The sequence below is a fragment of the Dendrobates tinctorius genome, unplaced genomic scaffold (assembly GCF_039654945.1).
Source record: "Dendrobates tinctorius isolate UK_male_01 unplaced genomic scaffold, ASM3965494v1 ptg000069l, whole genome shotgun sequence".
Taxonomy (NCBI): domain Eukaryota; kingdom Metazoa; phylum Chordata; class Amphibia; order Anura; family Dendrobatidae; genus Dendrobates; species Dendrobates tinctorius.
In genome coordinates, this window is record NW_027361737.1 from 2270846 (window position 1) to 2283696 (window position 12851).

A 12851-nucleotide genomic window follows, 5' to 3' on the forward strand; every position below is an offset into this window, starting at 1 on the left:
TCCCTGGTCACAATGTGGCCACTCCCTGATCCAGTATCCTAGACTGGTGTGCCTGAACACATCCCTAGTCCTTGTCAGCAACCCTGACCACTGAGGTCAGCAACTGCAGAATCGGCTTCTGCCCAGGAGTAGTACCTGATGGCTACCTGCAGCCCAGCCTGTCTCCACCACCAGGAGCCCCAGTGGACACCTAGTACCTGCTTAGTTATGTCCCTTTTAGGCAGAGTCCTGTGACACAGTGGGTCTGCAAATCCACATGCGTCACCATTGGGAGTATCAATTGCATGGTGCATTTTGTCCTGTTACCCTTGTGAAAATCAAAATTTTGGGTTAAAAGAACATTGCTATGGGAAAAATTAGATTTTTTTCACATATCTACATTATAAACTTCTGTGAAGCATCCGTGGGTTCATGGTGCTCACCATACATCTAGATTCATTTCTTGAAGGGTCTAGCTTTCAAAATGGCGTCACTTGTGGGTATTTCTAATGTTTAAGCAAATCCCTCCAAACGGGACATGTCATCTGCTAATGATTCTAGCCAATTTTGACTTCTAAAAGTCAAACGGTGCTCCTTCCCTACCGAGCCCTATCATGTGCATTTACTCCTGTATCCCTTGTGGAAATTAAAAACTCTGGGCTAGAAAGAGTATTTTGGGAAAAAAATTGTGATTTTTTTTGTTTTCACAGCTCAATGTTATACATTTTTGTGAAGCACCTAGGGGTTAAAGGTGTTCACCACACATCTAGATAAGTTCCTTTAGGAGTTTCCGCAATGGGGTTACTTGTGGGGCATTTCAACTGTTTAGGCACATCAGGGGCTCTCCAAATGCAACATGGCATCCACTCGCGATTCCAGCCAATTTTCCATTAAAAAAGTGAAGCTGTGTTCCTCACCTTCCAAGCCCTGATGTGTGCGGGAGTTAGCAAGCTCAGCAAAAATTGTATAACAATTTTCGGGGTCCATTTTTTAATGTCAGCCTTGTGAAAAAAAAAAACCAAATTGGGTCTAAAGTACATTTTTGGTGAAAAAAAGGTAAATGTTCATTTTATCCTTCCACATTCCATTAATTCCTGTGAAGTACCTGAAGAGTTAATAAACCTTTTGTATGTGGTTTTGAGGACTTTGTAGGGTGCAAAATCATATCTAACAAATTTTACCACTATCATGAAGTACAATGTGTCACAAAGAAACAAACTCAAAGAGAATCAAGATTCAATAGTTCAGCATATAATAGGTACCATAGAAAGATACAGATAAATACCTGGCTGAATGCAGAGACAAGGTTCACCAGCCCACCCCGACGTGCGTTTCAGAGCAAACTCCTTCCTCAAGGGGCATGGTGATAAGTGCAAAACTCTGGGTACATACACTGCTCAAAAAAAATGAAGGGAACACTAAAATACCACATCCTAGATATCTCTGAATGAAATTTTCCAGTTTCAAATTTTTATTCATTGCACAGTGGAATGTGTTCAGAACAATAAAACATAACAATTATCAATGTAAATCAAAATGAATATCCTATGGAGGTCTGTATTTGGAATGATACTCAAAATCAAAGTGGGAAATCAAATTACAGGCTGATCCAACTTCAGTGGAAATGCCTTATGACAAGGAAAATATGCTCAGTAGTGTGTGTGGCCTCCATGTGCCTGTATGACCTCCCTACAATGCCTGGGCAAGCTCCTGATGAGGCGGCGGACGGTCTCCTGAGAGATCTCCTCCCAGACCTGGACTAAAGCATCCGCCAACTCCTGGACAGTCTGTGGTGCAACGTGATGTTGGTGGATGGAGCGAGACATGATATCCCAGATGTGCTCAATTGGATTCAGGTCTGGGGAATGGGTGGGCCAGTCTATATCTTCAATGCCTTTATCCTGCAGGAACTGCTGACATACTCCAGCCACATGAGGTCTGGCATTGTATTGCATTAGGTGGAACCCAGGGCCAACCGCACCAGCATTTGGTCTCACAAAGGGTCTGAGGATCTCATCTCGGTATCTAATGGCAGTCAGGCTACCTCTGGTGAGCACATGGAGGGCTGTGCAACCCTCCAATGAAATGCCACCCCACACCAGTACTGACCCACTGCCAAACCGGTCATGCTGAAGGCTGTTGAAGGCAGCAGATTGCTCTCCACAGCGTCTCCAGACTCTATCACGTCTGTCACATGTGTTCAGTGTTAACCTGCTTTCATCTGTGAAGAGCACATGGCGCCAGTGGCAATTTTGCCAATCCTGGTGCTCTGTGGCAAATGCCAAGTGTCCTGCACGGTGCTGGGCTGTGAGCACAATCCCCATCTGTGGATGTCGGGCACTCAGACCATCCTCATGGAGTTGGTTTCTAACCATTTGTGCAGCCAAATGCACATTTGTGGCCTGCTGGAGGTCATTTTGCAGCGCTCTGGCAGTGCTCCTCCTGTTCCTCCTTGCGCAAAGGTTGAGGTAGTGGTCCTGCTGATGGGTTGTTGCTCTCCTAATGTTCCCTCCACGTCTCCTGGTGTACTTGCCTTTCTCCTAGTAGCGCCTCTAGCCTCTAGACACTATGCTGACAGACACAGCAAACCTTCTTGCCACAGCTCGCATTGATGTGTTGTTAGGCATCGGATTTCTGCGTTTGCTCTGCAGGGATCCAGACCCTCACATTCTGCAGTCTCCTGCTGTTTATCTACTGCAGAGGAGATTGCAGAGGAGATTGCCTTGCAACAAATCTCTCCTGAGGTTAAGTCCTTCTGTCCGCCTACTGAGCATGCTCATGGGACGATCTCCCATTGGAGATCGGGAGTCATGTGCTCAGGTCCCTCTCCAGATCTCATTGGTCCATCTCAGAGATCTGGAAGCTTGCGGAAGGTCCCGGCTGCTATAAAAGGTGCGCATGGCTGTTCCGCCATGCGCTAGTATAGACTTAGTTGCTGCTGTGTGTATAAGGACGGATGTATGATTCTGGTGAATGACTCATTATAAAACCCCTTCCCTCTGATATTACGTATGTGGTTAGGGACTGAGTTTAGAATCAGCGCCAGCGCTCCTCTGCTGCAACATCCACAGCTATTAGTATTCGACATTGTGCTTGCAACTTAGCCTTGTCGTTTAGCGGCAGTGTCCCTACCGCGCTGCAGTAGCAGCCCCCCTTTGTGTCCGCAGCTGTGACGCCGCACACATGGTAGGTCTAGATGGACGTAGTGCTGCCGTCTTGGGCTTCTCCTGTGACCTGATACCGTGTGTGTAATTATACGGAGTACTGTGACCTCAACAGGCTCTGTCTTTTGTATTTGTATATATTTGGCATTCCTGTGACTTAACAGAGATTGCTCTGTGCACCTGGGTGACGTTTAACCCTGTGCGCATTACCACCATATTGCTCCTGCCACCACTTAGCAGCGGTTATATCACCTACTGCAAGGTGGACCCCGAGCGGCGAACGCACTTTATTATTTTTATTTAGTGCGTTCTGCCGTTCCTAACAGATGTGCCATCCTAGATGAGCTGCACTACCTGAGCCACTTGCGTGGGTTGTAGAGTCCGTCTCATGCTGCCACAAGTGTCAAAGCACAACCAATATTCAAAAGTGACCAACACATCAGCCAGAAAGCATTGGTATTGAGATGTGGTCTGTGGTCCCCACCTGCAGAACCACTCCTTTATTGAGTGTGTCTTGATAATTGCCAGTAATTTCTATCTGTTGTCTATTCCATTTGCACAACAGCGTGTGAAATTGATTGTCAATCAGTGTTGCTTCCTAAGTGGACAGTTTTATTTCACAGAAGTTTGATTAACTTGGAGTTATATTCTGTTGTTTGTGTTCCCTTTATTTTTTTGAGCAGTGCATATACCGCCGAGTGGAAGTGCCGATATAAATAAAAAGCTATGCATCGTCATGGCACTGCAGTGTAGGCCGGGACATCTCTCGCCCCATCAGCCAATGCCGGAAACACGCGGGGCCCTGCATGATCCAACACCAGGAGCCAAGCAGAAGTCAAGTCGGCCGAGGCAGAGGAGAGACGGAGACGCATGCGCACAATGTACAATATAATGGTGGCCATCTTGGAAGTAGGCAAAAAGAAGAGAAAAGGGTGTATGAAAATATTTGCAAGAAAAAACGGATATTTGCACAATAAACAGCCAAATGGTAGTAATTAACAAACAGATCAAATGACGTAGACATGAAATATATATGGTACAATACTTATATCGAACAATATGTATGTTACTGCACCAGAAACCGATCCACAGACAAACACCATAGGAGGATAATTCGAATCATACCTAAAGGTGTGTAATTATATAGGTACCCTCCATAGAGCGTGTAACTATGGAGCAGAGACAGGTGCAGTTATATAGTATAGAATAATATAATAAACATCAAAATTATCACAAAGAACGAAAAAAACATAATAAAAAGAACTCAAAAAATGAAAAATCAAAAAATGACTAGATGACATTCCACATTATATGTTAACAGTTAATCAATACCAAAATGCAGAATTAAATATTTAGAAGTGCATTATATAGCACAAGTACAAATACACATGTGTATACATTAACGATGCCTCAAAGCTTGTCAGTTCAGGAAAATATTATTAAATAATATTATATTGTTAGCCTTAGTAGTTCTTGGCTGTGAGGCAATAATGATGTAATCACATAGGAAGAAAAAAAATAATATTAATAAAATAATAAAAAACAAAAACAACAATAAAAATAAAAAATAAAAAAGTAAATAAATTGAAATAAAAAGAAAAATATGCACAAAGCACCAATCACAGAATATGCCATACCACCATTAGCATTATCAGGAAAGTGTATTATATTAGATCAGAGCCCATAATATGTTGTTGTATAGCCATATATAACATCCGTATGTGTAAGAAAAAAATATAACATAGATGTATCCATCCACATATATAATGCATAGGACCACCACAGACAACGATGTAAATTATCTCCATTCGAGATCACGTACATATCCATGATTATGGCTGGGGGCTGTCTTTCAACATCATACTACCCAGGGGCACAGGTCACCTCGGGAGAAACTTCTTCCGATCAACATTCTGGAAATCCGGGGTGAGTCGGCTGACCCTGTGGCAGTTCCACCATCTCCTGGTGGGTCACCCCATCTGAATACAATTAGACAATGCCCCAGCTGTGGCATATATCAACCATCAAGGGGGCACCTGCAGCAGGGCGGCAATGTGTGAGGTGAAGCACATTCTCCGTTGGGCAAAAAGGAACCACTCAGTCATCTCAGCAGTTCCCATCCCAGGTATGGAAAATTGGGCAGCAGACTTCCTCAGCCGCAAGGGTCTTGCTTCGGGGGAGTGGTCCCTGCATCCAGAGATCTTCCAGCTGACTTGTCACCGCTGGGGGACTCCGGACGTGGATCTTATGTCATCAAGACTAAACGCCAAGGTGCTCACATTCATAGCTTGGTACTGGGATCCAGAGGCCATTGGGGCGAATGCACTGGTCCTTCCATGGTGTCAGTTCCATATTCCGTACATGTTTCCCCTGCTTCCGTTGGTCCCGAGGGTCATCAGGAAGATCAAGACGGAAAGAAATCCAATGATCCTAGTCACTCTGGATTGGCCACACCGGGTGTGGTACGTGGAGTTGGTGCAGCTCATCGTTGATGTTACCTGGCAATTACCGGATCTAATGAAAAGATCCAGCTCAACAGAGACAGCATACTGACATCGGAGCACGAGATGGCTGTGTCAAAGCGCTTAATTTAAAACAATGAAGAAAGGAATGTCCAGCTCCACGATGTAGTGAATACATAAATCCTTTTATTCACTTAGTCACTTCAAAGGTGAGGTTAAAAGGCCAGCATAGAAAAACAAAGCTTGCGTTCTCAGCGCGTTTCTGGTGACTTCGCACCCTTAGTCATCTACCAGATTTGCTCACCCAGGGCCCAATTTGCCACCAGAACTCAGGGGCCCTGTGTTTAGTGGCATGGCCATTGAATCCTGGGTCCTAACCCAAGCTGAGTTCTCCCAAGAAGTGGTTTCCACCATGATTAGCGCTTGGAAACCTGCATCTATCCGCATTTATCACCGTACTTGGAAATATTTTTTCGCATGGTGTAGGAACTGCAGTCATTCTCCTCTCGTCTTCTCCATTCTATCTATTCGGTAGTTCCTTCAGGCTGGTCTGGACTCAGGCCTAGCACTTAGTTCCCTTAAAGGTCAGATTTCTGACTTGTCTGTTTTGTTCCAGTGCAGGATCGCTTCCAAACTGCAGTTGAAGACTTTCATTCAGGGGGTCTCCCATTTGGTACCAACCTATAGAGTGCCTTTGGATGCCTGAGACCTTAACCAGGTCCTGGGTGTTCTATAGGGTCTCCCTTTGAACTGCTGCAGGATATCTCTCTTACCCACCTCTCATGGAAGGTTGCATTTCTTGTCGCGGTGATGTCAATCAGGTGGGTATCGGAGTTAGCTGCCCTGTCCTGTTGAGCTCCTTTCCTAATTTTTCACCAGGACAAGGTGGTCCTCAGGCCATCACCATCTTTCTTGCCCAAGGTGCTTCTTCCTTTCACCTTAATGAGGACATTGTCCTTCCCTCGTTCTGTCCGACACAATGCATCGTTTGGAGAGGGCCCTTCATACTTTGGACCTTTTGATGGCTCTCTGATGGTACGTCTCACAGATGGCATCGTTCCGGAAGACAGACGCCCTATTTGTTTTTTCTGAGGGTCGCAGTAAGGGACTCACCGCTTCTAAGTCCACAATAGCCAGGTGGATTCACTTAGCTATTCAAGAGTCTTATCGTGTCAGAGGCAAGTCAATCCCAGCGGGGATTAAGGCACACTCCACTCATTCGGTGGGGGCCTCCTGGGTCATTCGACACAAGGCATCGGCGGAACTGGTTTGTAAGGCTGCGACTTGGTCCAGTCTGCACACCTTCTCAAAGCACTATAACATTCACACTCAGGCCTCAGCAAATGCAAGCCTGAGAAGACAAATCTTGCAGGTGGCGGTAATGCATCTCTAGGAGGTTGGTATGTGAGGTTTGGTCTGTCCTGTTGGTTCCCCACCCAGGGACTACTTTAAGACGTCCCATGGTCCTGTGTCCCCCAATGAGGCAAAGGAGAAACAGGGATTTTGGTGTACTCCCCACAAAATCCTTTTCTCTAAGCCACTCTTTGGGGGACACAACACCCACCTTGTTGGCCTGACGGCTTGAGTATGTTCTTTGGTTTGACGTTGGTATACTCTCATATATTGTTCTTGTATTCCTACTGCTTTGTCATGGAACTTGTTCGGCTGGAGTCAGTGTGTGTGGTGTATACTGCAGAGGAGGAGCTAATCTTTTTGAGTCTACTTAGTGTCAGCCTCCAAGTGGCAGCAGCATTACACCCATGGTCCTGTGTCACCCAATGAGTGGCTCAGAGAAAAGTATTTTACAGTAAATACACAAAAATCCCTGTATTACCACACAAAGTGACACTGATCAGAATTGTAAAAATTTGCCTTGTCATGAAGCTGAAAAGAAGCTTGGGAAGCAGTGGGTCATGATATAAAAAAAAATTTCAAGCATTTTCTTAAAAATACTTGTAAACAAAAGCCTGATTTAGATGATAGGTAATTTTCTGATTACAGCTTCCTTTTAAGTTATTTCTTGAAATCTCATTTAGGAGGGTAACTTTATAATATAGTGAATATTTAATGTATTTTCTATTAGTTTTCTCATTAGATTTTTACTTTCCTTAGAAGTTTTATGTTTTCTGTTGCATTACATTCTGCCATGAACTTCAGTCTGCCATTCTTTTGGTTACTCAAGCATATCAAACATATCAGTTATCAACCTACTGCAAACACAATTGAAAATGGAAATGATAGAGGCTTTTAAAACCTACACTGCCCCTGTTAAAAGAAACCATACCGAATACCAAGTCATACTAGTAGCTGTATTTGACTGTTATTATCAGTGACGTACGTGCTTTTTGTGAGTTTGTACTGAAGAATTATCTTACAGCTGTGATTTGATGTTAACCACAAAACTGTACTTAAGCACACACCACACACATTGTAAAGAGATTTGAACTGTTACGCCAGCTCCTGGAATCATATCTAAAGGAGTCACTGTAGAAAGTGTTGTGAATGATATTTTATTGCTAAAAAATAATTATGAAATGAAAATAGACTGAACCAAAATAAAAGTTTAAAAGGAAATGCAAAAACTAGAGTCAAACATTTTTTATAAATTTTTCAAGACAAGGAATATAATTTTACATTGAAAAAACCACGAAAATTAGCAGTAATTGTTTGCTGCTTTAAGGGACTGTGTCAACAGAAAAATGAGCTATTGTTTCAATCATATTTTTATTTTGAAAGTATGTCCATACTTATTATATTTTTTTTAAGTTTCTGCAGTTAAAATGCCTGAAATCTTGCAATTTTTAATTGCTAGCTACATAGTACAATATTAAATTCATACTTCCTCTTATATACACATGACTTTTCAGCAGAGGATTACTATTAGGCCATGCTCACACATTCAGCATTTAGTCAGTATTTTGCATCAGTATTTATAAGCCAAAATCAGGAGTGGAACAATCAGAGAAAAAGTATAATAGAAACACATGCACCACTTTTGCATTTTTCTTCCACTTAATGTTTTACTTCGCTCAGAAATGAGCAACTTTGCCTTTTTTAGGGTCGAGTCAGGTTTCATGAAACCCGACTTTCTCAAAAGTCGAGTCGAACGAAATCGGCCGACTAACGGGAAAAGTCGGACTGAAACACGGAACCCAATGCAAGTCTGTGGGGAAGCAAAGTTGGCAGGGAGAGACAGTAAACACACCTACATGCTCGACCGCTTTTTTAAAGTGCGCAAAATCTCTCTCTCTCCCCGGACGCTGCACATGTCATCTCATTGCCCACAGTGTACGTCCTTGCTCAGTGGCTGAAAAAAGTCACGTGCAAGCATTCTGGGAAATCCGACTTTGGCGCTCGTTTTGCCGACCGCATGGCCGACTTCACGCTGTGGACGGGTTTCGGTCAGCGAAACCCAACTTTGCCATAAGTCAGCGACTTATGAATCTGGCCGACCTGTTTCGTTCAACTCTACTTACAAATACTGATGTAAAATACTGACCAAACACAGTGTGAATGTGGCATTGGCTAAATAATAAAAAGCACAGGAACCACAATTCAAAGTAGGTCATGGTCACATCTTCCTTTCACAATGACTTTTGCCCAGATCAGATGTGAAAAACTTAATATTTCAGAAGTCTTTATAATAAAGGCTGTGCTATGGAAGATTTTAGAAGCATCATCAAAATATTTCTGGATGATAGATTAAATTTTAGTTCATGCTGATTTATCACAGCTTTATTTTATACATACAGTTATGTTTGAAAGTTTGTTATCACTTCAGAATTTTGAATATTTATGCATAAATTTAACTTAAACCTACATCAGTTTTTCACACAAGTCATAAGAGTAGAAAGAGAACCAAATCAAACAAATTAATAAAACATATTAGACTGTCATTTTTAAGCAAGGAAAATTGTCCAATGACATATGTCACAAGTACAGTTTATGAATCAGTAATTTTGGTGTGAACCCATGTGCAGCAATAACAGCAAATAAAAACATTTCTGGTAATTGTTAATTAGGCCTGCACATCGGCATGGAAAAATTTTTAACATGTTCTTCCCTACAAAACAAACTTTAACTCTGTTACACTGGTGTGTTTTCACCCATTGACTGTTCAGTTCAGATCCTTTCAGAACATTTTTAAGATTAAGATTAAGATTAAGTTCAGAGTTTTTACTTGGCCATCTCAAACATTTATTTAGATTTTTTTAACCATTCTTTTGTAGAAAAATTGTGTTAGTTGGATCGTTGTCTAGCTGCATGATCCCCATTCTCTCGAGATTCAGTTCATGAACAAATTTCCAGACATTATTCTTTAGAATTTGCTGTTAATTCAGAATTCATTGTTTCATTAATGACTACATTCTGTTCTGATCTAGATACAACAAAGCAGCCTCAATCCATGATACTACCAGCACTGTGTTTCATGGATGGTATGAGGTTCTAATTCTGTAATCCAAAGTATCCCAAACTTCTGTCCTCGGGGCCCCCAACAGATCATGTTTCCAGGATTTCTTTAGTATTGAACAGGTGATGCAATTATTATCAAGGCAGCAGACCTTGTCACAGGTTCTCTCACTTGTGCAATACTACTAATAATACAACTCTTCAGAAATCTTCATCTTGCTTGTGCTATGATACAATTGTACAAAAATATCTTGTGAAGAACAGACTTTCTGCTCTTTAAATAAGACAAGTCATACTCTCATACATGATTGTCATCCCATTGATTTAAAACGCCATACTAAAATTTTACCTTCAAATTATCTCCTAATCCTGAAGATTCATCTATTTTTGCCAATCAGCGACATGGAACATTTTTTTCAATAAAAAAAATTTAAAAATTACAAAGTACAATATTTATGATTCATTTGTTTGATTTTTTTTCTCTTTGGTTAATTGTAGGACGTCTGTAAGAGTCTGATGTAGTTTTAGGTCAAATTTATGGAGACATTTAGAAAATTCTGACGGTTTTGCAAATCTCTAACTGTACTATAAATTATCGAAGGCAAATTACACGTACTTCTAAATATCACTCTGTATAAATTTTAGTAGTGCATGTTTTAAGGGAACATTACAGTTAGATTTGAGCAAACCAGAATGGTAAAGTTTGTGGTTCGTATCATACACATGGTTTTCAATGCTGAACTCTGAACACGGACTTCTACCTGAAGTCTTTTCGACAGCTCAGGGAAGAGAGAGAAGAGAAAAGAGAGAGAGACTTTCTAGCTCCAAAGTTCAGGCTTGAGTTCAGGTTCACGTTCGGTTACAGTTCTGGTACCCAATCCAAACTTTGGACTAAAGTTCGGCCAAACCTGATGAACTCGAACTTCCACCGGTCTTCTCATCTCTAATTATAGTTCTTCATTTGTTATGCATGTTTATTAGAGGCAGCATGGTGACTGATTGGTCCTGGGGTCCTGTATCTGAATCCCAACAACAATAGCATCTGCAAGGAGTCTGAATGTCCTTTCCATGTTTGTGTGTTTTTTTCAAAGACTTACTGATAGGAAATTTTAGAAGGGGACAGTGATTAAAATGTCTGTAAAACACTCCAAAATACGATGCCGCTATATAAAAACATAATAAATAGTCACATAATGTGCAGTTTGGTGCATTATTCACCAAATGTGAAAATGCAGAGATGCTAGTTTGTGTTTGTATAAGAGTACCATAATATATGATACGATTGGTGCTGTTTAGGTGTCTCTGAGGTATAGGACAGTACAATTCTTTGCATTAACCCTAGAACACATGACCATAAAAATCTACACTTTCACATACCTGGGGCCTTTTAGGCCCGTGTGCAAATAACATGGAATAACTCAAACAAAAAAAATTTTCAAAGTTTATTTGAAAATTGCAAAGTAAGGATGCATTCCCACTAGCGCTGGTGTCTGCCAGGAGGAGATCTGTAATGGATCTGACCTTCTGGTGACCCCAGCTAAGGCTGGCGGAATCCCGGCATTCCAGCAGCCTTAACTGGAGTTACCAAGAGATCAGATCCCTTACGGATCACCTCCTGGCAGACCCCAGCGCCAGTGGGAACACAGCCTAAGATGTGAATAATTCAAAACATTACTATGTGCAAAAAAAACCAAAAGAGTAACTGAACGGGCTTAAAACGCCCAATATACGCATTCGATATAACTCTTTATAATAATGTTTTTTTGTCTAAAAGTTTTTTATATAAAAGTTGCAGTAAACATGCTGCAGGAATATCTCTTTTCAAAGGATCCTTTTCTACTTTACTAATGACCGCAACAACTTTCACACGTTATCTGTTCGGAAGAATGCTCCTTGCAGACATTTTGTCCACAAGTAGTACAGACACGCTCGGATTTCCTGTCCTTCTTTGCTGGACAAATATAACATCGCTTTCTTTTTTTATCTCTTGGCTCTGGATGTTTCTGAAAACGTATACCACATCGGATCATAGCTTCTGTTGTTTACCTTTGTAAGCATTTTGTTCTGCTTCTCTCCATCATGTTAGGCATTAAAAGTTAATTGCAAAGTTCTGTCAAGTATAGATGTCTCTTGTCCTTTCTGTTGGCATGGAATTCTGGATGAGTCTCACTATAAACAATATAGGTATTGAGGGCTGACACATCTAGCATATTATAAAAAAGAACTACAGGCCAACGTTTTGTCTGCCTCTTGCACGTATACTCTCCAATCATTTTGTCCATCTTGTCAACTCCTTGTCATGGTCACGTGTGTCTGGACGCAGATGATACCGCAAGGCGAACCCATAACACACGTGACCCTGGATACAGCGCCTCCAGTGGGGAGAATTTAAATAATAAAACGTGCAGATGGATACACCGCCTCCACCTGGCGAATTTAGGTATTACACGTTAATATACATTCTGGAAACCCTGCCTCCAGTACGGCGAATTTAAATAATAAGGGGGACCTGGAAAACATTAACAATGGTGGGCCCTGCAATAGGGAATGGGGACATGGACCCCTCCTGCACTTCCCTGAGCCAGTGTCCCTGCACTCCTCACATTCCCTATACAGGCTCCGCACCTGTCGCCGCACGCGAACCTTAAACCCTTGCTCGCCCTGACCCTAAACCCTCACTAGGGAATTGGGCGGTGCGGAGGCTAATCCCACCACTGCACTAATAACACACATGAGGGAAAGAGACAATACAGGGGGACACCACTTAGCTTTATGCTCTGTGCTTATGCTCCTGCAACAGAGCCCTCCACCTGCGTGCGTCTTCTCCTCCACCCGA